The 25,411-nt window shown below is 39.8% G+C and overlaps 1 pseudogene; it reads left to right on the top strand.

The window, feature by feature from the left end:
- LOC132424426 (DNA polymerase eta pseudogene) overlaps positions 1 to 23,432 on the top strand; it is a 76,075-nt pseudogene extending 52,643 nt beyond the window's left edge.
- Positions 23,433 to 25,411: the final 1,979 nt, after the last annotated feature.

Genomic DNA, 25,411 nt, shown 5'->3' with positions numbered 1-25,411 from the left:
GGGGTCTGAGCTCTGGCTCTTTTGGCCTTAGTTTCCTCATCTGTAAGATGGAAATAATAATAGTACCCACTTCATAAAGTTGCTATGAGGATATGGTAGATGATGTTTGTAAAGAGTTTAGCACAGTTTCTGACACAAGTACTGAAAAAAAAGATTAACGTTGGGGCTTCCCTGGTGGCGCAGTGGTTGAGAGTCCGCCTGCCGATGCAGGGGACACGGGTTCGTGCCCAGGTCCAGGAAGATCCCACATGCCGCGGAGCGGCTGGGCCCGTGAGCCATGGCTGCTGAGCCTGCGCGTCTGGAGCCTGTGCTCCGCAACGGGAGAGGCCACAACAGTGAGAGGCCTGCGTACAGAAAAAAAAATAAAATAAAATCTAGTAAAGTAAAATTAAATATATTTCTAATAGCTGACATAGTATGATTTCATTCTTATAAAATTATTTCTATATCTATCTATTTATCTATCGCCCTGCCTCTCAGTTCATCTGTCAATCTCTATACATGCATATAGGGTTCACTAAAGATAGTGTTCACCAAATGTTCTGCTAGGTTATTTATAAGTAATTTTTTCTTTCTTTGTACTTTTTGTACTACTTGAAATTTTTGTAATAAGCTTGTGTTTTTTTATAAAAAATAAAGCACATGCTATAACATATATAATGGCATTTACATTTTGATTCTCAAAACATTATGTATTAATTTTGATTTGATAAAATATTAACATGCTAAAGTCATTTCCAGCTCTATAAACAAACTAAAAAACCAACACAAAGTATCTGCTCCACATTTCAAGAGTAATGAGTTCAATCATGTTAAGGTTATAATTTTGATAGTCTGCTAATTTTTTTCCTCTCAATGCAACTAGAAATTAATTCTTTGTCAGTCTTAACAATTAGTGTTCTTATCTTTTTTATGAAATAAAGATGACATTAGATCAAAATTTTTTCATTTTTCTTCTTTTAAAAAATTTACAGTAATAGCCTAGTCGTGACAAGCATATGATAATATCATCTGCACAGAAAAATAAAATTCCGTGATTTCACAGCCATTCCTACCAACTACCTTATTGGGTATATGGCTAAATTAAAAATCCTCTCTCACATTTATCCTGAAGATTCCTTTATTTGAATTTTCTCCCATAGTCCCAGCTTCTCTCAGAACATCTACTTTATTCCTGTACCCTATTCCTTGTTCTCCAGAAATGCTTTAAATTCTCAAGATTTTCCTCTAAGACGTGAAGTCTTAGGGTTGAGAAAATGTAGTACAGAGGAGTAATGCGGTAGAAGATACTTCTGTTCATAAAGACTCACTGCCAGGGGCTTCTCTGGTGGCGCAGTGGTTGAGAGTCCGCCTGCCGATGCAGGGGACACAGGTTCGTGCCCCGGTCCGGGAAGATCCCACATGCTGTGGAGCGGCTGGGCCCGTGAGCCATGGCCGCTGAGTCTGCGCGTCCGGAGCCTCTGCTCCGCAACGGGAGGCCCGCGTACCGCAAAAAACAAAAAACAAACAAACAAAAAGACTCACTGCCAGGAGGACCTTTAAGATGGCGGAGGAGTAAGACATGGAGATCACCTTCCTCCCCACAAATACATCAAAAATACATCTACATGTGGAACAACTCCTACAGAGCACCTACTGAACGTGGGCAGAAGACCTCAGACATACCAAAAGGCAAGAAACTCCCCACGCACCTGGGTAGGGCAAAAGAAAAACAAAAAAACAGAGACAATAGGGTCAGACCTGCACGTCTGGGAGGGATCTGTGAAAGAGGACAAGTTTCCACACACTAGGAAGCCCCTTCACTGGCAGGGATGGTGGGTGGACGGGGGCAAAGCTTCAGAGCCACAGAAGAGAGCACAGCAACAGGGGTGCAGAGGGCAAAGTGGAGAGATTCCTGCACAGAGGATTGGTGCCAACTAGCACTCACCAGACTGAGAGGCTTGTCTGTTCATCCGCCGGGGCGGTGGAGGCTGGGAACTGAGACTCGGGCTTTGGAGGTCAGACCCCAGGGAGAGGACTGGGGTTGGCTGCGTGAACACAGCCTGAGGGGGCTAGTGAGCCTCAGATACCTGGGAGGGAGTGTGAGCAAAACTCTGGACCTGCCAAAGAGGCAAGAGACCATTGTTTTGGGGTGCGTGAGGAGAGGGGATTCAGAGCACCACCTAAACGAGCTTCAGAGATGGGTGCAAGCCACGGCTATCAGCACAGATACCAGAGACAGGCATGAAACGCTAACGCTGCTGCTGCAGCCATCAAGAATCCTGTGTGCGAGCACAGGTCACTATCCAGACCTCCCCTCCCGGGAGCATGTGGAGCCCGCCACTGCCAGGGTCCCGTGATCCAGGGACAAGATCCCAAGGAGAACACATGGCACACCTCAGGCTGTTGCAACGTCACTCCGGCCTCGGCCACCGCAGGCTCGTGCCACATTCCAATTATAACTACTGTACACCTCCCTCCCCCTGGCCTGAGAGAGCCAGAGCCTCCTAATCAGCTTCACCTTTAACCCCTCCTGTCTGGGTGAAGAACAGACATCAGAGGGCAACCTACATGCAGAGGCAGGACCAAATCCAAAGCTGAACCACAGGAGCTGTGTGAACAAAGAAGAGAAAGGGAAATTTCTCCGTGCAGCCTCAGGAGAAGCAGAATTAAATCTCCACAATCAGCTTGATGTACACTGTATTTGTGGAATACCTGAATAGACAATGAAACATCCCAAAATTGAGGCGGTAGACTTTGGGAGCAACTGTAGACTTGGGGTTTGCTGTATGCGACTGACTAGTTTCTGACTTATATGGTTATCTTAGTTTAGCTTTTAGCACTTGTTATCATTGGTGGATTTCTTTATTGGTTTTGTTGCTCTCTTCTTTTATTTTTTATTACTTTTTAAATTTTTTTATCTTATTTTTTTATTTTAATAACTTTATTTCCTTTAATTTATTTATTTTCTTTCTTTCTTTTTTTCTCCTCCCTTATCTACTGAGCCATGTGGCTGGCAGGATCTTGGTGCTCGGGCTGGGTGTCAGGCCTGAGCCTCGGAGGTGGGAGAGCCGAGTTCAGGACATTGGACCACCAGAGACCTCCCGGCCCCATTTAATATCAATTGGCAAGAGCTCTCCCAGACATCTCCGACTCAACGCTAAGACCCAGCTCCACTCAAAAACCAGAAAGCTCCACTGCTGGATGCCCCATGCCAAACAACTAGAAAGACAGGAACACAACCCCACCCATTAGCAGAGAGCCTGCCTAAAATCATAATAAGTTCACAGACACCCCAAAACACACCACTGGACTCGGTCCTGCCCACCAGAAAGACAAGATCCAGCCTCATCCACCAGAACACAGGCACCAGTCCACACCAAGAAGCCTACACAACCCACTGAACCAACCTTAGCCACTGGGGGCAGACACCAAAAACAGTGGGAACTACAAACATGCAGCCTGCGAAAAGGAGACCCCAAACACAGTAAGTTAAGCAAAATGAGAAGACAGAGAAACACACAGCAGATGAAGGAGCAAGGTAAAAACCCACCAGACCAAACAAATGAAGAGGAAATAGGCAGTCTCCCTGAAAAAGAATTCAGAGTAATGATAGTAAAGATGATCCAAAATCATGGAAATACAATGGAGAAAATACAAAAAAAACATTTAACAAGGACCTAGAAGAACTAAAGAGCAAACAAACAATGATGAACAACACAATAAATGAAATTAAAAATATTCTAGGGACTTCCCTGGTGGCACAGTGATTGAGAGTCTGCCTGCCGATGCAGGGGACGCGGGTTTGTGCCCTGGTCCGGGAAGATCCCACATGCCGCGGAGCGGCTGGGCCCGTGAGCCATGGCCGCTGAGCCTGCACGTCCGGAGCCTGTGCTCCACAACGGGAGAGGCCACAACAATGAGAGGCCCGCGTACCGCAAAAATAATAGTAATAATAATAATCTTGTATCTTCATCACTTTAATCCTTTCATGGCAATTTATGTTCATGTTTTGATTCACCTCCAAGATCCTGTTATTAGGGAAGAGGGTACATGCCTAATTTGTTGCTGTATTCTTGACAGAGCCTACTCCAGATCTTTGTGTGCTATAAGCATTGTATAAATTCTTATTGAATGAAATCTGAATCTTCACATAATACATCCCTCTTTGACAATATTGATTATGAAGCTGATTCAAAAGGATAGGTTTTGCCTAATTGGAGACACCTGGAACCTTCATAATAACCCCAAATATAACAACTCTCACAGGCACTGCTGGGCAATAAAATCCAGCAAGAAAAATCATCCAGGTTGCTTCATGACACATAACTCAGTCCATCAGTAGGATTGCATCTTTCTCTTCTTTAGTTCCTGACTCAATTTCATCCCTGGATATCAGATTATTGGTTCCCTTATTAAGTAACTTCTAGTGTCCTCTCAGTGATACCCGTTACGAGCCCACTGATCTACCCACTATGACACTACCATCTGGATCTTCTTGCCCAAAGCCTGATGATAGAAAAAAATGCTTGTGTTCCTATTCACCATGTACCCATATTTTATTTATGCCATATTCCAAGTCTGGTTTGCACTTCTTTATAAGAAGTGCCTGTGTCTTAGTTTTTAAAGGACTGTTTTAAGTGTCCCTTTAAAATCTCCTCTGCAAAAATAGTGCTTAATGATATAGGACATAGGATCTTCAAATTTAAATATCTTTGATCAGAATTGAGATAATAATTTTCTTTACTGATATATATTTTTGTTATTAAAATAAATGATGATATGAACATCCGATTTCAGAAATATATCAAGTAATAGTAAATGTCTATTTTCACTTCCCTTCCACCCAATAGATAACCCACAGATAACCACTGATACAGTTTAATATATATTCTCCCAAACATTGTTCTACACATTTAAAAATATAAATGAATATATATGGCTATACCTGCAACCTCCTCCACATAACTTGTACCTATATAGTTATTTTACATAAATGTAGTAACATCATAGATTATTTTTATTTATTTATTTTTTTTTTTTTTTGGCTGTGCCGTGTGGCATGTGGGATCTTAGTTCCCCGACCAGGGATCAGACCTGCACCCCCTGCATTGGAAGTGCAGATTCTTAACCACTGGCCTGTCAGGGAAGTCCCAACATCATAGATTATTAATTCAATCATTCAGCAAGTTATATTGACCCCCCACCGCTAACTATCTTCTATGTACTGTTACAAGCAATGAAATACAACAATGAACAGAAGAATGCTCCCGGCCTCAAGGAACTTACATTCTAGTGGACATTCTGTTCCGTGTACATAATACACATATTATGCATAACAGTTTTCTACTAAAATGGAATCATACTATACGGATTATCTCACATCTTGCTTTTTTTTTAACTTGAAAATTTCTTGAAGCTCTTTCCATATCAGAACATATAGTACATATACATCTAAATCACCATAACCAAATAATAGACTGGGAAAAAATATTTCGTCATATAAAACAGACTAAGATTTTATATCTAGAATATATTTTTTAACTCCTACAACTTAATATAAAAATATATATATAAAAAACTGGCAAATATATAAAGATTAAGTCATTAAAAGAACTAAATATCTAACAACACTTCAAAAATATGCTTGATATCACTAGAAATAAGGAAATTTTTAAATATAAGTCGTATCCAAGTTCCATATGAAACTTCCACTTCCAGCAAAGATGGAGTAACAAGGACCAGATTTACCCTCTGCCCAAAACAACTAAAAACTAGACAAAATAAATGTATTTAGAACAAAAACTTTTGGACATTAGAATGAGATAGTGCAAGAAAGTGATATCTGAAAGAAGAGAAATAAAAAAAGTAAGACCAAGAATGGTCCCAACTTATTGCCTCGAAAAAGATCCCAGGTCACAATTCAGGGAGAACCCAAGTGTTGCCTGGCAATCTTCCTGAGTTGAAAAGACTGAGGAAATGGAGTTGAAAGTCTAGGAAGCCATGTTGGCTAGGGTTTTCAGGGCAGAGAACTAGAGAGGAGAAATCTGCATGAAGAAAACTCTGGAGATCTGCAGAGACTTCCCCTTGAGCCTTCAGATCAGCACATGCTTGTGAAAAACCTGAGACCAGCAAAATAAACTCCCAAAATGATAAAAAAGAATAAGCCTGGGCTTCCCTGGTGGCACAGTGGTTGAGAGTCCGCCTGCCGATGCAGGGGATACGGGTTCGTGCCCCGGTCCGGGAAGATCCCACATGCCGCGGAGTGGCTGGGCCCGTGAGCCATGGCCGCTGAGCCTGCGCGTCTGGAGCCTGTACTCCGCAACGGGAGAGGCCACAACACTGAGAGGCCTGCGTACCGCAAAAAAAATAAGTAAATAAAAATAAGCCTAAGAACTCACAAGGGCACTGTTTCTATTCCCGCTCATCAGATTGGATAAAAAAGTAAAACCTAACTATATCCTGCCTGAAGTAAACTCATTTTAAATAGAAAGACGGAAATAGATTAAAGTAAAATAATGGAAAATTATATACCATGAATATAATTTCTTTCTAATTGAAAGAAATCTACTGTCATCACTATACCAGTAAAAAGGGGTCAATATGCTAGGAGGACATAACAATCCCAAATGTTTATGAACCTAACAGAGCTTCAAAATACATAAAGCAAAAACTGGTAGAACTAAAAATAAACACATAATTTATAATTACTGTATTTGAATATTTTATTTTCATATGTATAAATAAATCCACAATATATTATCAACATTTTTTAAAAAATAAAAATTTGCCTCTGGGATTGATAAAAGAAGTAGACAGAAAATCTAGAAGGATTTAAAACACTATCAACCAACTTGACCTAATTAACATTTGCAGAATACTCCAACCAGGGACAGCAGACTACATTTTTTTTTCAAGTGCATGGAGAACATTTACCAAGATGGGCCATATTCTGAGCCATAAAGCAGGTCTCAATAAATTTTAAAAGGTTCAAATCATACAAGTATGTTCTTTAAAATGGAGTTAAATTAGAAATCAACAACATAAGTAGAAAATCCAAAATTTGAGAACTAAATAATACACTTCTGAGTAATCTGTGGATCAGAATATAAATCGAAGGGGAAATCAGAATGTACTTTAAACTGAAAGAAAATAAAAGCATGCCTTATCAAAATTTGTGAGATGCTACTAAAGAAGTACTTAGAGGAAATTTTAAAGCACTAAAACAGTTATATTAGAAAAGTAGAAAGGTCTCAAAACAGTGATTTCAGTTTCCATGTTATAAGATGAGAAAAAGAGCAAATTAAACCCAAAATGGACAAAAGAGAAGAAATAATTTTAAAACCATAAATAAATTGAAAACAGAAAAAAACCCAGTGAAACAAAAAGGTGATTATTTTGAAATATCAATGAAGTTGATATCACTATAGTCAGACTGATCAAGAAATAGAAAAAAGACACAAATTTCCGATAACAAGAATGTGAGGGGTTTCCCTGGTGGCGCAGTGGTTGAGAGTCCACCTGCCGATGTAGGGGACACGGGTTTGTGCCCCGGTCCGGGAAGATCCCACATGCCGCGGAGGGGCTAGGCCCGTGAGCCATGGCTGCTGAGCCTGTGCATCCGGAGCCTGTGCTCCACAACAGGAGAGGCCACAAGAGTGAGAGGCCCGCATATGGCAAAAAAAAAAAAAAAAAAAAAAAGAGTGTGAGATATAACTATAGATCTTACAGATGATAAAATGATAGAAGGGAAATGTTATAAACATCTTATGTCAATAAATTCTACGACTTTGATGAAATGGAAAAATTTCTTGAAAAACACAAACTGTCAGAGTCTACTCAAGGAGAAATAGACGTCAGTAGGCTTATATTTATTAAAGAAATTAAATTTGTAGTTTAAGGCCTTCTTACAAAGAAAACCGCAGGCATAGAAGGCTACACTGGTGAATTCTGCTGAACACTTAAATAAGAAGTAATATCAATTCTACACAAACTTTTTCAGAAAATTTAAAAGGGGGTAATACTTCCCAACTCATTCTATGAGGCCAGCATTGCCTTGTTATCAAAACCTGACAAAGACATTCAAGAAAAGGACAGACCAATATCCTTCAGTAATATAAATGCAATAATTCTTTTTTTTTCCATAGTTTGTTTTATTTATTTATTTTTGGCTGCATTGGGTCTTCATTGCTGCGCGCAGGCTTTCTGTAGTTGCAGTGAGCAGGGGCTACTCTTCATTGCGGTGCACGGGCTTCTCACTGTGGTGACTTCTCTCATTGCAGAACACGGGCTCTAGGCACGCGGGCTTCAGTAGTTGTGGCACGTGGGCTCAGTAGTTGTGGCTCACCAGTTCTAGAGCGCAGGCTCAATAGTTGTGGTGCACGGGCTTAGCTGTTCCACAGCATGTGGGATCTTCCTGGACCAGACCTCGAACCTGTGTCGCCTGCACTGGCAGGCGGATTCTTAACCACTGCACCACCAGGGAAGCCCTAAATGCAATAATTCTTTATAAAATTTTAACAGCTTGAACCCAATAATAAGTAAAAGGGATAACATAATCATGGCCAAATGTGGTTATGCCAGCAATATACGATTACTTTACCATTTGATGTCAATCAATGTAGTTCATAATATTAATAAACTAAAAAAGACCATATGATCATCTCAATAATGAAAAAAACAAAAAAATTGACAAGATCAAAAATCCGTTTCTAATAAAAACTCTCAACAAATTTAAAATAGGAGCAAATTTCTCAAATTGTTAAAGGGCATCTATGAAAAACCTACAGCTAACATCATATTTAACAGTGAGAGACTGAATGCTTTCCCCCTAAGGTCAGGAAAAAATAAGGGTGCTCACTGTTACTACCTCCAGTAAACATTGTACTAGAGGTTCTAACCAGTACAATAAGGCAAGAAGAAGAAATAAAAAAGCATGCAGATTGGAAAGAAGTAAAAAAATGTTTTTATTCATACAAGATCATATGATCATCTATATAGAAAATTCCATGGAAAGTTGGAAAGGTTTAGCATGTTTGAAAGATACAAGACCAATATATAAAAATTAATTTTATTTCTACATACTTTTAAGGAAAATCAAAAACTAAAATTAGATAAACTATGGCATATTAGTTTTCTCTTGCTGTTGTAACAAATTATGACAAACTTTGTGGCTTAAAACAACACAGATTTATTATCTTAAATTTCTATAGATTAGAAGTCTGATGTGTGTCTCACTGGGATAAAATCAAGGTTTGGCAAGGCTGTTTTTCTTTCTAGAAGCACTAGGGGTGAATCCATTTTCTGGCCTTCAACTCCTAGAGAATACTTGACTCCTTGGATCCTAGCCCTCTTCCTCTAGCTTCAAAGTCAGCAAGTGATCTTGGATTTGGCAAAGGTTTCTTAGATACAACACAAAAACACAAATTATAAAAGAAAAAAAATCAATAAACTGGATTTAATCAAAACTTAAAACTTCTGCTCTTCATAAAATACTGTTAAAGAAGGAGGAGGAGGAGAAAACAAGCCAACAGACTGGAAGAAAATATTTACAGAACATATATATCTGATGGAGGACATGTACCTAGAATATATAAAAAATTCTTACAACTCAATAATAAGACAAACCACTGAATAAAACAATGGGCAAAAAATTCAACCAGACACATCACCAAAGAAGATATGTATATGGCAGTTAAGCACCTGAGATGTTCAACATCATTTGTCATTGGAAAAATGCAAATTAAAATGACAATGCAATACCAGTACACATCCACTAAAATAATTAAAACTTGACAGAGTGCTGGAGAGCATGTGGTTCAACTGGAACTCTCACTGTGGGAATGTAAAATGTTATAACCATTTTGGAAAACCATTTGATTGTTTCTTTAAAAGTTCAACATAAACCTACCATACAACCTGGCCCTTTCATGCTTGGGTACCCAAGAGAAATAAAAGCATGTAGGCACACAATTCTGATAACCAAGACATTTGAGAACAGCCTAAATATCCATGAACAGGCAAATGGAAAATAAATTGTGGTATATCCTATAGTATGGACATATATACTCAGCAATAAAAAGGCATGAATTGTTGATACAAACAACAACATGGATGAATCTTACAATAATTATACAGAGTAGGAGAAGCCAGACTAAAAAGAAAACAATTAAATTCCATTTAAATAAAAGACTAGAAAATAGAATAATGATAGAAAGCAGATCAGTGGTTGCTTGGGGACAGTGTGGAGAGGGGATGGAAGAGGTAGTGAAGAATTACAAAGGGGCAAAGGAAACTTTTAGAGGCAATAGTAACGTTTATTAGCTTGATTGTGGTGATAGTTTCTCATACACAACCCATACATAAACACACGAAGTCACATGTCAAGCATATTGTAGGTCAATTGTACTTAAGTCAGCAAAATTGTAAGAATAAATAAATAAATCCAAAGGAAACTATGTTCACTCACCAAGTAAGCAAAAACCAGAAGTCCTGTAGTGGAGATAGTATAAGGTTATGAACATTCTCATGCAGTGTTGGTTGGAGCTTAAGTCTCACAATATCTATCAATTAAAATGTACAATCTCTTTAAAACAGCAATTTCACTTATTTTTTAATAAATTTATTTCTTTACTTTTGGCTGCATTGGGTCTTCGTTGCTGCGCGCAGGCTTTCTATAGTTGCCATGAACGGGGGCTACTCTTCCTTGCAGTGCACAGGCTTCTCATTGAGGTGGCTTCTCTTGTTGTGGAGCATGGGCTCTAGGCGCATGGGCGTCAGTAGTTGTGGCACGTGGGCTCAGTAGTTGTGGCTTGCCAGCTCTAGAGTGCAGGCTCAGTAGTTGTGGCACAGGGGCTTAGCTGCTCCACGGCATGTGGGATCTTCCCAGACCAGGGATTGAACCCATATCCCCTGCATTGGCAGGCGGATTCTTAACCACTGCGCCACCGGGGAAGTCCCAACAATTAAATTTACAGAAATATTTCCACATGGATACAAATATAAACATTGTTTATAATCACATAATCTTAAATGTCCATCAATAGCAGCATGATTAAATAAAGTATGAATTATCCATATTATGGAGTATATTTCTTTTATAAACAAGTGTTCTGATATAAACATCTATTTTAATTTTTGTTCTTAAAAGCATTACATAACTGAATTAGTTTTGTCCCCACACTGGATTTGTTTAACAGGTGATACATATACGTGGGATCAAATTTTATTTATTTGACAGATGTAAGTCACTCAGAAGAGCTCATTTTGATTTATTGGGTACATAATAATATGCCTTTCAAAAGAAAAACATGCTCATATATATTTTCTTGACAGATTGAAATGCTGCAGAACTGGCACTTTGTTCTTTCAGAGAGACGAGACACTATATATTATATATATATGTATATAATGTGTTCCTGGCCTAATCATCCAAGTAAATCCAAAGGAGTTATTCTAGGTTCTTGAATAAATATTACTCATTTTATAACTTTTCATTAAAGTAAAATATAAATATCACCTACATTTTTTATATATCATCTATAAACCAGTAATTGGAGTATAAATATATGCAAATTATTTACACTCATGTACTCACACCTACTATCAAAAAGCCCAACAATAGCTAGGACATAAGAGTGGAATTTCCTTTTTAATTCTGAGGCTTCTATTACACTTATTTTCCCATATCAGTTCTAGACTGTGTCTCAAGCTGTGAATCTTGTAAATTTTGCTTTCCTTGGCTTGCTTTACAACCAGATTTTTGCAGTTTAATGGGCCTTAATATATTTAGCTATGTGATTGGTCTTCACCAGCAAGGGTCAAGGGAACCAACATACTTCCTGATTCACTAATGCCTGAGGGAGTGGCAGCAAACATCCATGGCACATGACTGCATTGGAAACTGTGCTTGAGATGAAAAGTCAACTTGCCTTCTTCAGGCTCTGTTGGGGTTTAGCTTCCAAATGCTTCTTCCTGGGGAATATGAAGCAAGACCTAGTGGTTTAGGCCAGCATCAAGGTGAGAGCAAGATGACGACAAAACCAAAGTCATATGTGAGAAGCAGTGATTAGAGCAAACATTCAGATTCTCAGCAGTTTGGAACACAGATGAAAACCAAGAGATTCAAATGAGAAACTGGAGGGCAAAGCTGTTGTAACTCAGCTTTGTAAACTCAGGAATGAGACATCAAAGTCCTCTTAGCCACACAGAGCAAGACAGGGCAGAGTGAAATGAGCTGGAGAAAAGCATCTCCAAAGGTGATGGCAGTTGAGGAACTGGAAACCAGGCAGAGTTCCTGACCAAGCAAGGCAGGATCCCAGCCTGAAGGCAAAGACAGAGACGTAAGTGTTAAGAGGTTAGGACCCTTCCCCAGTCTAGACAAGGATGCCAGACTTTATTCAACAAGTATTTATTGAGGATCTGTTACATGCCAGGCATTGTTCCAGGCACAGAGGAAGGACCATCCGGAGAGAATCTTAACCCTGTATCCTGGGCCGTTGTAAGAGGGCTGAGGAGAGTCTGTGATTGAGGAGAGAGACATATGAGGCCCAGGATTTGCCCTTAGAGAAGCAGTTTACAGGTCTCTTTGGCAGCCAAGGAGAGTTAGTGTAAACAAGAATTCATGAGTTGTAACAAGACCTTCAGATAATTCAGTTTAGCAGCAGAACTTTGATAAAACACTGCAAGAGCAAGTTGGGGAGGACTACTTACTTTCATTCTGCCTTTATAGGCATCTGCTTAGGAATTGGGCTATGTTTGAGCCCATATTCCCACATTAGCAGGGGGTTTGGGGGATGGGGTACCAGCAATAGCTAATCAGATTGTCAAAACTCAGGGAAAACAGTAACAGGAAAAATGAGATAGAGGATGACAAAAGGGAGCCAGAAGGTCCAAGCCCTGTCCAAGAGAACCCAGGGAGGCTGCAGCATATAAAGAGGGTAGAACAGATGAGCAAGCATCCAGGCAAACCTCCAGGTGGCAGGTACTGCTCAGGAATAAAGGACAGTCTTATATTGATAACCACCCCATTGCCTTAAGGTAGAGTACTGGGAATAGCCAAAGAAGGAAAAGGAAATCTGCAATTAGAGTTGGGAGGGAAGGGACCACAATCGCAGGTGTAAAACACATAGCACAGTGCCAGACACACAGTAGGCTTCAGTTCATGATGGGCACATTCATTAGCTATCATTGTTTTAACCTGAGCAATGTCCCAATACAAACCAGGTAATCACAGATCTTCACTCTGACTGGTCTTCACATTCAAAGCCTATAGGAGAATGGCCTGCCCAGGATCTTGACCCCCAAATTACTTTCTTTACAGAAAATTAAGGGTCTTTGCTGAAGAATACAACTATAATATGTCCATACTCTCTTCAAAAGATGAGATTCTCTTCTTCTGAGTATACCTTCAACTCTGACTCCAACACCAAATGTTGCTAGGGAAGAAGATTAAATCAAAAAGCACTGGTGAGCCTCTGGGATTATCTACGGATTTCATTCATGCAGGTTCTATTTCCTTCCATTAATATTGGTAACTGAGAAATGCCTGCTCAATATGTCATGTTTATGTTATAGGAGCCTTCTAATGGGCCAAGGAAAGAAACCAGAACTTGTTGTGGTGGAATTTAATACAATCTTTAGTTCCACTAGCATGAACTCCAGCTGCACACATGTATTTTGAAAGAATTCTTAACCAGGGTGAGCCCCTAAGCTTTTCCTTGCCTAGCCTCAAAGACCTCCCCTCTCTTCACATGGACCCACCTTCTCCACTTAATACAGACAACATAAATATTTAATTTCAAACAGCAGATTTCTAAGTTCCTCCAAGGACTAGCAAAACCTAATTAATGTTGAGAATCTTTGTGGCAGAACTACCAGCCTGACACCCTGCCCGGATTTATATTTCATCATGTGCCCAAAGCCTGAACTTGCTGCAGAACTGGTGTCTCTCCTCTCTTTGTGACTGTCACAACGCCAAGGTGCCATTCAGGTCAACGCATTAACCTATGGGTCAAGCAGAGCTGAGCAAGCCAATGGCAAAACCCTGGGTGAGCTACGCATTAGGAGGCAGGTGCTGATGGTGTCAAAGACCACGCATCTGAGTGTCTATATTTGACCAGTAAAATCTATGTGGCTGCTTCACTCCCCAGGAAGGAGAATTGCCATGGACATGGAAACAGCCGACAGGCATGTTCTATGGATCGCTGTGCTGCACCAACCTAGAAAATTCACGTTATCGTTATAAGGTAGCAATTTCAGAAAGTTTTGAAGTCAGCATTTTTTTTTTTTTTTCCTAAACCCTGCTGTTGGTGCACAAGGACACAGGAAATCCTAAAACAGCCACTGTTTTCTTTATCTTGGCATTAGCAGGCAACATGAAGAAAACTTTGTTGGAAAATTTCCACTTTGAACGGCAAGGGATTTAGTGTTTATTCCAATTTCTCTCTCCCTCCCTCCCTTTCTGAGAGGGGAGTTCACTCTTAAGTTGAAAAGCAAACAGCCACAAAAGCATTTCCAGATACAGAGCCATGGGGTATATCCCGGCCTTTGGAGAGAGTCTCCCAGGTTTCTAACCACAGCCGGTTTTATGTTCCGTGCATCAATCCACACTCGTGATTGTTACCGTACACCTGTATGCCATTCAGAGGTTCACCCAGCTCAAGCAAATAATATTGTAAAACTGCACTGATCGAGAAAAAAAAAGTTCAGGGAAAGGGATTTCCTAGCTCTCAAATAAAAATGTGCAGTGGAGCGCTTACTAAGTAAACAGAAAACATGGGCAGCTGAGAAATCAATTTAGCTGAACAAACAATGTTCCATGTAATGAACTACTAATTATCCTTTTATGCCATGTCAGTCTGAGTGATTACAGAGCTGTGCAGTTTAATTTGACGTTTGAGCATTGCCTTGCTCCATTAGCTTCATATAAAGCTACAACTCATTCAAAAAAGGGGGGGGGTGTCTGTATTTATCTGGAACTAAGTAAGCACCTGTATTAATAATAAGAGGAGCATCTCAGAATCTTTTTAAAAATATGTTTTTCATATGAGAATAAATAAAGCATTGTGAACCTAAGGAGTGTGGAGATCAAATCCGGTACCTTTTGGTCAGTAGATGAAACACCTTGAAGCAGTGACATGCCCTGGGCTCATCGCAGTAACGCTGGCTCTTGAAAATGCCACCACCGCCAGATGACGCTTACCTTGCTCCCCATCCCCAGGATTCAATCAGCTGCAGGACTATGGAGCCCAATCAACAGGAGGATGAAGAGTGGGGGTAAAATACGGAAGGAGCCCTTTTTCAAACTAGATTCATTAAATTGTAAGAATCATTTTTTAAAACTGAACCTCTGTTGTAGTGAGAATACAATCAAGGGGATTAGAATCCTTGACTTCCCCTGCCTTTCTCATTGTATCACACAGTGAGTGAAATGGTTAAGGGAGTAAATGGTGATCTGGGAATTCTTCTTTCATTCCATCCAATTCAACAAGTTTGCGTTGAGTTCCAGCCATTCACCTGAGCTAAGTGTTGTGGTAGATAGAGAAAGATACAACCCATGTCCTTAAAGTATGGGGCAATCTTGGACTTCCCTGGTGGCGCAGTGGTTAAGAATCCGCCTGCCAATGCAGGGGACATGGGTTCGAGCCCTGGTCTGGAAGATTCCACATGCCACGGAGCAACTAAGCCCATGCACCACAACTACTGAGCCTGCTCTCTAGAGCCCATGAGCCTCAACTACTGAGCCCACATGCTGCAACCACTGAATCCTGTGTGCCTAGAACCCCTACTCTGCAAGAAGAGAAGCCACGGCAGTGAGAAGCCCACGCACCTCAACAAAGAGTAGCCCCCGCTCTCTGCAACTGGAGAAAAGTCCCACGCGCAGCAACGAAGACCCAATGCAGCCAAAAAAATTTTTTTAAGTAAATAAATAAAATTATTTTTAAAAAAATGGATTGGGCAATCTTTAATACTCGAGCCATCTATTTCTTCAACTTGCTGAGCAAGGAAAACCAGCCATCCTAAGCTGTGGTTCTCACCTTTGGCTGCACATTGGAATCACCTGGAGATCCCAAACAAACAAACAACAACAAAATCTGACACCTGGATCCCAAACCCAGAGATTCTAATTTGATGGTCTGTGGGGCAATGGGAGAATCATGATTCTTAAAGCATCTTAGGTGAACCTAATTGGAAGCCACTGTTGCAATCCACTGCTATGTTGTCTAAAGTTTTATCTTCAAATTATGCCATTTACTCAATCCACAGATATTTATTGAGTACTTGGGAGGCATTTATGTGGTATGGGAAAGATATACAATGGTGATACAAGGATCCCCAAGAGAGGCAAGAATCACCCACCTTTTCGGAAAACATTATAGCTAGAATTGTACAATACCTCAGAAAGAATGATCTCAATTACTGCCCACAACAACCCTGAAGTGAGATATCCCTATTTCCATTTAACAGATGGGAATGAGGCCTAGCGAGATAAAGTGGCTCACTTAAGGACGAACATTTAGTCAGTAACAAACTGGGACTTATAAGAAACATAGAATTTTAGAGCCAGATGAGATCTCAGTGGTGACCTAATTCAAACCCTTCATTTTTCTGGTGAGTGCTCTGAGTTTTAGAGAAATTTAGTGACTTAACTAACCAGTGGTCAAATGGCTTTTAGAGCCCTAAGACTAAAACCCAGTTTCCCAATTTCCAGTTCAGTGTTTTTACCTGAGCAATAGATTGCATCTCCAAATGGTCAGCTCTGGTCACTAGACAACTAAATGAGGAACAGGGTTCCAAATCTCATTTGTTTTAGTCTCACATCAGACTGATGATTAAGGAAACAAATCCACTGCTTGGCACTTAGTTGTCAAGCTAGTTAAGAAAAGTAAGTAAATAGAATAATACTGTCAATTAAATCTGCGATAAAGAGCCTTTTCCAGGTTCCCAAATCCCAAGTCCTTGACCAACTGCATGCCTTTGGCCTACTCCTTCTCCCTGGCCATATCTAGGATACTTAGGCAATTATGTTCTTTATTTCTAGCTAAGTCTGCTCTTATCCATCCTGGATGTGCATTAGAATCACCTGGTGTGAAATAAACCCACGCACATATGGTCACCTTATCTTTGATAGAGGATGCAAGAATATACAATGGAGAAAAGACAGCCCCTTCAATAAGTGGTGCTGGGAAAACTGGACAGCTACATGTAAAAGAATGAAATTAGAACACTCCCTAACACCATACACAAAAATAAACTCAAACTCGATTAAAAACCTAAATGTAAGGCCAGACACTATAAAACTCTTAGAGGAAAACATAGGCAGAACACTCCATGACATAAATCACAGCAAGATCCTTTCTGACCCACCTCCTAGAAAATTGGAAATAAAACAAAAATAAACAAATGGGACCTAATGAAACTTCAAAGCTTTTGCACAGCAAAGGAAACCAGAAATAAGATGAAAAGACAACCCTCAGAATGGGAGAAAATATTTGCAAGTGAAGCAACTGACAAAGGATTAATCTCCAAAATATACAAGCAGCTCATGCAGCACAAAATCAATAACACAAACAACCCAATCCAAAAATGGGGAGAAGACCTAAATAGACATTTCTCCAAAGAAGATATACAGCTTGCCAACAAACACATGAACTAACCATTAGAGAAATGCAAATCAAAACCACAATGAGGTATCACCTCACACCAGTCAGAATGGCCATCATCAAAAAATCTACAAATAGTAAATGCTAGAGAGGGTGTGGAGAAAAGGGAACCCTCTTGCACTGTTGGTGGGAATGTAAATTGATACAGCCACTATGGAGAACAGTATGGAGGTTCCTTAAAAAACTACAAATAGAACTACCATACGACCCAGCAATCCCACTACTGGGCATATACCCTGAGAAAACCATAATTCAAAAAGAGTCCTGTACCACAATGTTCATTGCAGCTCTATTTACAATAGCCAGGATATGGAAGCAACCTAAGTGTTCATCAACAGATGAATGGATAAAGAAGATGTGGCACATATATACAATGGAATATTACTCTGCCATAAAAAGGAAGGAAATTGAGTTATTTGTAGGAGATGGATGGACCTAGAGTCTGTCATACAGACTGAAGTAAGTCAGAAAGAGAAAAACAAATACCGTATGCTAACACAGATATACAGAATCTACGAAAAAAAAATGGTTCTGAAGAACCTAGGGGCAGGACAGAAATAAAGACACAGACGTAGAGAATGGACTTGAGGACACGGGGAGGGGAAGGGGAAGCTGGGAAGAAGTGAGAGAATGGCATGGACATATATACACTACCAAATGTAAAATAGATAGCTAGTGGGAAGCAGTCACATAGCACAGGGAGATCAGCTCAGTGCTTTGTGTCCCCCTAGAGGGGTGGATAGGGAGGGTGGCAGGGAGACACAAGAGGGAGGAGATATGGGGATATATGTATATGTATAGCTGGTTCACTTTGTTATAAAGCAGAAACTAACACACCATTGTAAAGCAATTATACTCCAATAAAGATTTTTTAAAAATAAATTAATTAAAAAATAAATGAAAAAAGAAAGGAAAGAAAGGAAGGAAGGAAGAAAGAAAATCACCTAGTGTGCTGTTGAAAAATATCCAGGCCTGGAACCCTCCTATACTGTTGGTGGTAATGTAAACTGGTACAGCCACTATGGGGAGCAGTATGGAGGTTCCTTTAAAAAACTAAAAATAGAGCTGCTATATGATCCAGCAATCCCACTCTTGGGCATATATCCAGAGAAAACCATAATTCAAAAAGATACATGCACCCCAATATTCATTGCAGCACTGTTTACAGTATCCAGGACATGAAAGCAACCTAAATGTCCATCAACAGAGGAATGGATAAAGAAGATGTGGTACATATATACAATGGGATATTACTCAGCCATAAAAAAGGACGAAATAGTGCCGTTTTCAGCAACATGGATGGACCTAGAGATTGTCCATGACAAAGACAAATATTATATGATATCACTTACATGTGGAATCTAAAAAAAGGCTAAAAATGAACTTATCTACAAAGCAAAAATAGAGTTACAGATGTAGAAAATAAACTTATGGTTACCAGGGTATAAGGGGGGTTGAGGGATAAATTGGAAGACTGGGATTGATACATACACACTACTATATATAAAATAGATAACTAATAAGGATCTACTGTATAGCACAGGGAACTCTACTCAGTACCCTGTAATGGCCTATGTGGGAAAAGAATCTAAAAAAGAGTGGATATATATATATATGTATAACAAATTCACTTTGCTGTACACCTGAAACTAACACAACATCGTAAATCAACTATACCCCAATAAAAATTTTAAAAAAAAGAAAAAAAATACCCAGGCCTGGACCACGTCTCCAGAAATTCTGATTTAATTGGTCTGGTGTGAGTTCTGAGTATTTTTAGAAGCTCCCCAAGTGATTCTGATGTGTACAGGGTTAGACCATTGACTCCGGGAGTTGCCCTCAAATATACTGGACCACCCATCGTCCTCAGGTGCTCTTCATCCCCAGAGCAGAAGACCAGAGTGGGAGGAGGCCTAGTGTCCTCCTCTATGCCTTTTCTCCCCTAGAATCGACCATGGTTCTTCTCTGGCCTTCCAAGACAGAAAGCAGTTTCTCCCAAGTAAGAGAGGATCAGGCCTCATTTTAAAGCACAGCATTTTTTTTTACATTCTACAAAATACCTAGCCAATAATCCTCAAACTGTCAAGGTTCTGAAAAACAAGGAAAGACTGAGAAACTGTCACAGACCAGAGGAGACTAAGGAAACATGGCAAATAAATGGAATATAGTATCCTTGATTGGATCCTGGAATAAAAAAAGACATTAATGGAAAAACTGGTGAAATGAAGTCTAGAGTTAAGTTAACAGTCATTTACCAATTTGGTCTTCTATTTTTGACAAATGTACCATGATACTGTAAGATCGCAATATGAGGGAAAACTGAAACTGGTTGAGGGGTACAAGGGAACTCTCTGTGCTATCTTTGCAGCTTCTCTATAAATCTAAAACCATTTCAAAATTAAAAGTTTATTAAAATAAAAATAGTAATTTTTTAAGGTGCACTGAATGAGAGTTTAAAGGATTGCTTAACTTATTTAGTTTTTAATTTTTTTAACATCTTTATTGGAGTATAATTGCTTTACAATGGTGTGTTAGTTTCTGCTTTATAACAAAGTGAATCAGCTATACATATACATATATTCCCATATCTCCTCCCTCTTGTGTCTCCCTCCGACACTTCCTATCCCACCCCTCTAGGTGGTCACAAAGCACCAAGCTGATCTCCCTGTGCTATGCGGCTGCTTCCCACTAGCTATCTATTTTACATTTGGTACTGTATATATGTCAGTGCTACTCTCTCACTTTGTCCCAGCTTACCCTTCCCCCTCCCCATATCCTCAAGTCCATTCTCTACGTCTGTGTCTTTATTCCTGTCCAGCCCCTAGGTTCATCAGAACCTTTTTTTTTTAGATTCCATATATATGTGTTAGCATACGGTATTTGTTTTTCTCTTTCTGATTTATTTCACTCTGTATGACAGACTCTAGGTCCATCTACCTCATTTGACACCATTTTCCCTCCCTTCTCAAAACTTTGCTAGTATGGCAAATTGGCCGTTTCTGAGGATTTTGTCCTTAACTATGTTGTCCTTAAACTATTCCATAGATTGGGGGCAGAGGGAGCCTTGCATTCCCCCCAGAGTTTAGAGGGTACCATTAGCAATACTATTAGTGTTATATATTAATCATGTGGGGAAAGTAGAGGATTGTGGCCTTAGAACACAAGAAATCTCAACTATGTGTGTGTGTGTGTGTGTTTATATATCCTGCTGCCATGTTCTGAGACATGAAGCCACATGGTTTAGCAGCAAAGTGTTTCAATTGTGTTGGCAGCACCATTTTTACTGTCATGTTCTTACCACACTCGCATGCATATTTTACGATCTTACTGAGTGCAGTGTGTTCTCTACCTAGAACATACGTAGTCTCTAAGCACATTAAAAACAGCTGCTGCCTGAATCCCTGTCTTTTTTTCCAGCCTATAAGCCTAGTTCCCAGGCCTGTCTTGCAAGACTGTTCTACTTTAAAAAACAAATGAATGAACTATTAGCAAGTGGTATTTTGCTACCAGATCTCCAAGATGATCTACATAAGAGCTCACTGAAGCTGAAAGGAGTTTAGCGTCTACATAGTGGAATGGAGTGCTAACTCCTTCCCTTCTATTCAATCCAAAAGGAAACTAGCTCATGGTGAGTGCAGGAGTTTTGTTGCTTAAAGTACAAACCCACTTGGTTCTGATCTGAGGCCCAGTAAAATCATACCATCTTTATCCCACAGGCAAAGAATGTTCTAGGAGTCTTCTAGCCAGTGCCTCTGGGAGGTGAAACAAAAATAGGAAGTTAGGAAGAAAAGATGCTGAAATGGGGTTTTAAAAAGAGGACCTTTTATCCAGTTGGGCCTATTCTTCTTTCCCCAGACCAGTATAGGGTACCTCAGCTTTGACCACCCTGCTAGGATAATGTTTTAAATCAGTCTCCTCCATTGGGTCTTCTTCTGGCTTTCCATGTGACTAGAATAGGATTTCCGTTATACTACGTTCCAATTTGGAACCTACAGACTGGGTGGTTCTGTATTTGGCCCATGCTCAAACTTGTCCTTCCACTCAGCTTCCCACATCCTGTGTTGCTTCTGTGCCTATCTATTTCTCCACTTGATTATAAACCCCCATGGGGGAGAAAACCATGTCTTATTCATTTTTTGTCCCTTGCTATGCCTACCACAATGCCTGTCAAATAGCAAGTGTTCAACAAATGTTGGTAAAATATGTTTGATAGTTCTTTAGTGGCAAGACCTCCTGTGGAGCTTGTTTATGGCTGCAGTCCCTGTGGTCACACCAATGAGGGGATCGGGGCAGTGCTTAGTCAGAACTCAGCTGGAGGACCTTATATTTCTCCTGCCCACCCTGGAAAAAGTAAGGGTTGATTCACTGGAGGCTGAGGCAGTGCTAGAAACACTCCAGAATGATGTACCAAAGACACAAATTTTCCCTCATCTTTAAGCCAGAGGAAAGTTATGGTTGTAAATTTACTCCATGGTGCAGAATTCATTAGATGAAAGGTAATGATATAAGTTTGTTTCATAAAAGGAGACATGTAATACAAGGGCGTGTCCTGAAGGCTGAGAGGAGACAAGCTCTTTAGACATGACAATATATAGATGAGTTGCAAGTAAGAGGCAGGGGTGGCATAGTTTATAACCAAATGGACTTACTGACAGTAAACACAACAACAAAACCAGGAGGAAACAGTCTTTAATGTGAAGCTGGAGTGACATTTTCCAACCTGAGTCCAAAATGGATGGAGATGAAAGAAAGGCCTCTCTAGTCTATTCCACCCATCCCCTACCCCAGCATTAGTTTTAGTTCTACACTCTAGGTCTTTCCCAAAAAGCTATGCCCTTATGGTCCTTTCCCATGGAGCCACCCACTCACTCAATTTTTATTCTTTCATTTTGCTTTTGAAACATTATATTTCCTCCCAGTAGGGTTCTACGTTGGGCTAAGCATCCAGGTAGCTTGTCAATTATCAGCAATTTGCACTTATGTTCCTGGACTTGGAAGATGGAGAAGTAGAAAGAGTAGGGGACCTGTGGCAATTAACTGTCCTCAGGAGAGGATATTTATGAATGAATCATACCCATTCATACTGTTGTGATTAACTTCTTGCTAGCATATAACCTTTATGTTATTAAGCTAGAATGGTATCAGAGTCCTTCTTTACCTTAAATCCTGCTACTTTCTTGTTTACAAAAACTCCCCTTGTATTTCCTATTTGTATATCTATCTTGCTTATTAAACTGATTATAAAGTCCTTGGGGGAAAGACCCACGTCCCCATTGTTCACTTGGTATGTGCTCAAAGGGCACAAAAGTGGTGGGGAGAGAAGGAAAAATACCCAAGACAGTCTGTGCTTTTATTCCAAGTCCATAACTTTGTAGATTTTTTCATAAATCCTACATAAGATACCTATAAAATCATCTTGGCAGCCAAAATCCAACAAACTACAAGTCATTTTACTCATTATTTTCATCTTAAGTGTAAATTCTTCTTACAGGCATGCATGCATATTCTTCAGCCAAACTGGACAATTACCTTCTCTTCTAATTTGTCTTTTCTGGCCTGTCTTAATCACATCTTTGCTGAGATTATGCTGCATAACAAACACCCCAAAATATCAGGGATTCCTAACAACTGACATTTATTTTACACTCACAGGTCTGCATATCTGCCAAAGGTTATGTGATCTCAGCTGGGCTTATCTGGGCCCGGTTGGATTCAGGCCAGGTCACTTTCAGGTCTGCTTGCGTGTGCCTTCATACTGGGTCCCAGGCTGAAGGAGTAACTGTTACCTGAAACATGCTCTTCTTGAGACAAAAGGAAGAAGCTCCAAGAGGGCTGGCAGAAACTTATCATGCCTATTTTAAGGCCTATACTCACAAGTATCATGATGTCACTTCCATTGGCCTAAGAAAGTCACAAGGCCAAGACCAAAGACACTGAGGGTAAGGGAGGATGCTCCACCCCAAGCAGTTTGGGGAATGAAATGAATAACTGCTGTTCAGTGATCTAATTTCCCACAAGCCTCTGCAGCTTTATTTTTACTACCCCATTTGGCTGAAATACCTTTACTATCCACAAACCTACCTATTTAAATCTGGCCCATCATCCTTAAAGTCCCAGTTCAAATGTCACCTCCTCCATCAAACTCTCCCTGGTGTCACTGGGCATATATAATCATTCCTTTTTCCAAAGACTGAAATCTGTATGGCTCAAATAGTATTTATTACACATAGAATTGCATTGCAGTCATTGTGTGCAATATCCCCTATAAAATCCTAAGAACCTCTAAAAACAGGGACTATGAACAATGCATTTTTTACTACCAACATCATTCATTGCCTTTAGCATGGTAGATGCTCAGTATGTGTTGCATAAAGAAATGAATACATACATATGTGTGTGTATATGTGACTGTGTGCGTGTGTGTCTGCATTAAAGAGAAAATATAACAATAATTAAGCATTTCAAGCTCTGGCATCAGACAGACCTCAGTTCAAACCCTGTCTTCCTCTCTCCTTGGTGAGTGCCCTCTAGGAAGGTACTTAGCCCCTCTGTGCCTCAGTTACCTCAACTATAAAATGGAAATTGTAATAATTCATGTAAAAGGTTGAGTATAAGACAAGCACTCAGTAAGTGCTGCTATTTTATTATTACTGTATATGCTATGGTGAAACATTATTTCTCTTGTTATATGCAATGTGATGAAAATATTTTTAAAACAAATACATAATGACAAGGACTAAAAGGGAACATATGTTAGGGTAATAGAATTATAAGTAAAACATCCTCTTTTTTAAGTTTCCTTCATGGATAATATGGTTTTGTTTATGCCATTTTAAAAAAATAAACATTTATTTTCCTTGGTGTTCAGACAACTCCAGGGTGGTGACACCCATATGGACCTACCACTCCATATAAATGACTTTTTGAAGAGATGCTGTGTGCCAGACCCATTATAAATATTTTTTTTTCTAATTCTCACAACAACCCTGCAAGGTCAGTAATATTATGCCTATTTTATAGATGAGAAAATTGAGATCATGAGAGACCAAATTATTTGCCCAGAACTCTGCTGTTAATAAATGGGAAATATAGGAAATGGAAATAAGGCCTGTCTCTGAAGTTCAGACTTCCTTCTCCACCCCACATTTCTGTTAAATCACTATTTCACAGGTAATTTATAGTGTGCAAAACAAACCAGAGGCACAGACAGGTGTCAGTTTCTAATACCATTCTCCAGTAAAAGAAACCAGGGCTCCTTGGAGAAATGGCTGAGTCTAGGACTGTAGCTGGTAATATACAAGATGAGCCTGGAGCATTTGTAGTGCCAGCAAGTAATGAAGCACTCCAAAAACTTACAAAAAGAAAATACGTACATACACAATGATGTGCGTATGTCTAAGGGGCACAAGAGCCAACTGAAAGAGCTTCCAAAGGCCAAAGCTAGAGCAATTGGAGCAACAAAATAAAGTGGTATTGGGTTATAAACCAAAGTATAAAATAAATAATCCATGTGTCCATAGCTGACATAAATAAATGATTTAATAAAGAAATAAATGGGGGAGAACAGACAAATTTTCCATGCAGAAGACTGCCAAATAATTTATGTGGATACTCCACCCTCAAAAAGTGGAGCATAACTCCCCAATCCTTCAGTGCAGACTGCACATGGTAACTTCCTTCCAAAGTATACAGTATGGAAAAAGGAGAAATGAGTAACCTTACAGTGGAGAAACAAACACCACCTCAGCCAGGTGATCAAGGTCAGCATC

This window comes from Delphinus delphis, chromosome 4 (genome assembly GCF_949987515.2).
Source record: "Delphinus delphis chromosome 4, mDelDel1.2, whole genome shotgun sequence".
NCBI classification, from domain to species: domain Eukaryota; kingdom Metazoa; phylum Chordata; class Mammalia; order Artiodactyla; family Delphinidae; genus Delphinus; species Delphinus delphis.
The sequence above is the reverse complement of the archived record's forward strand: the minus strand, read 5'-3'. Positions and strand labels throughout refer to the sequence as shown.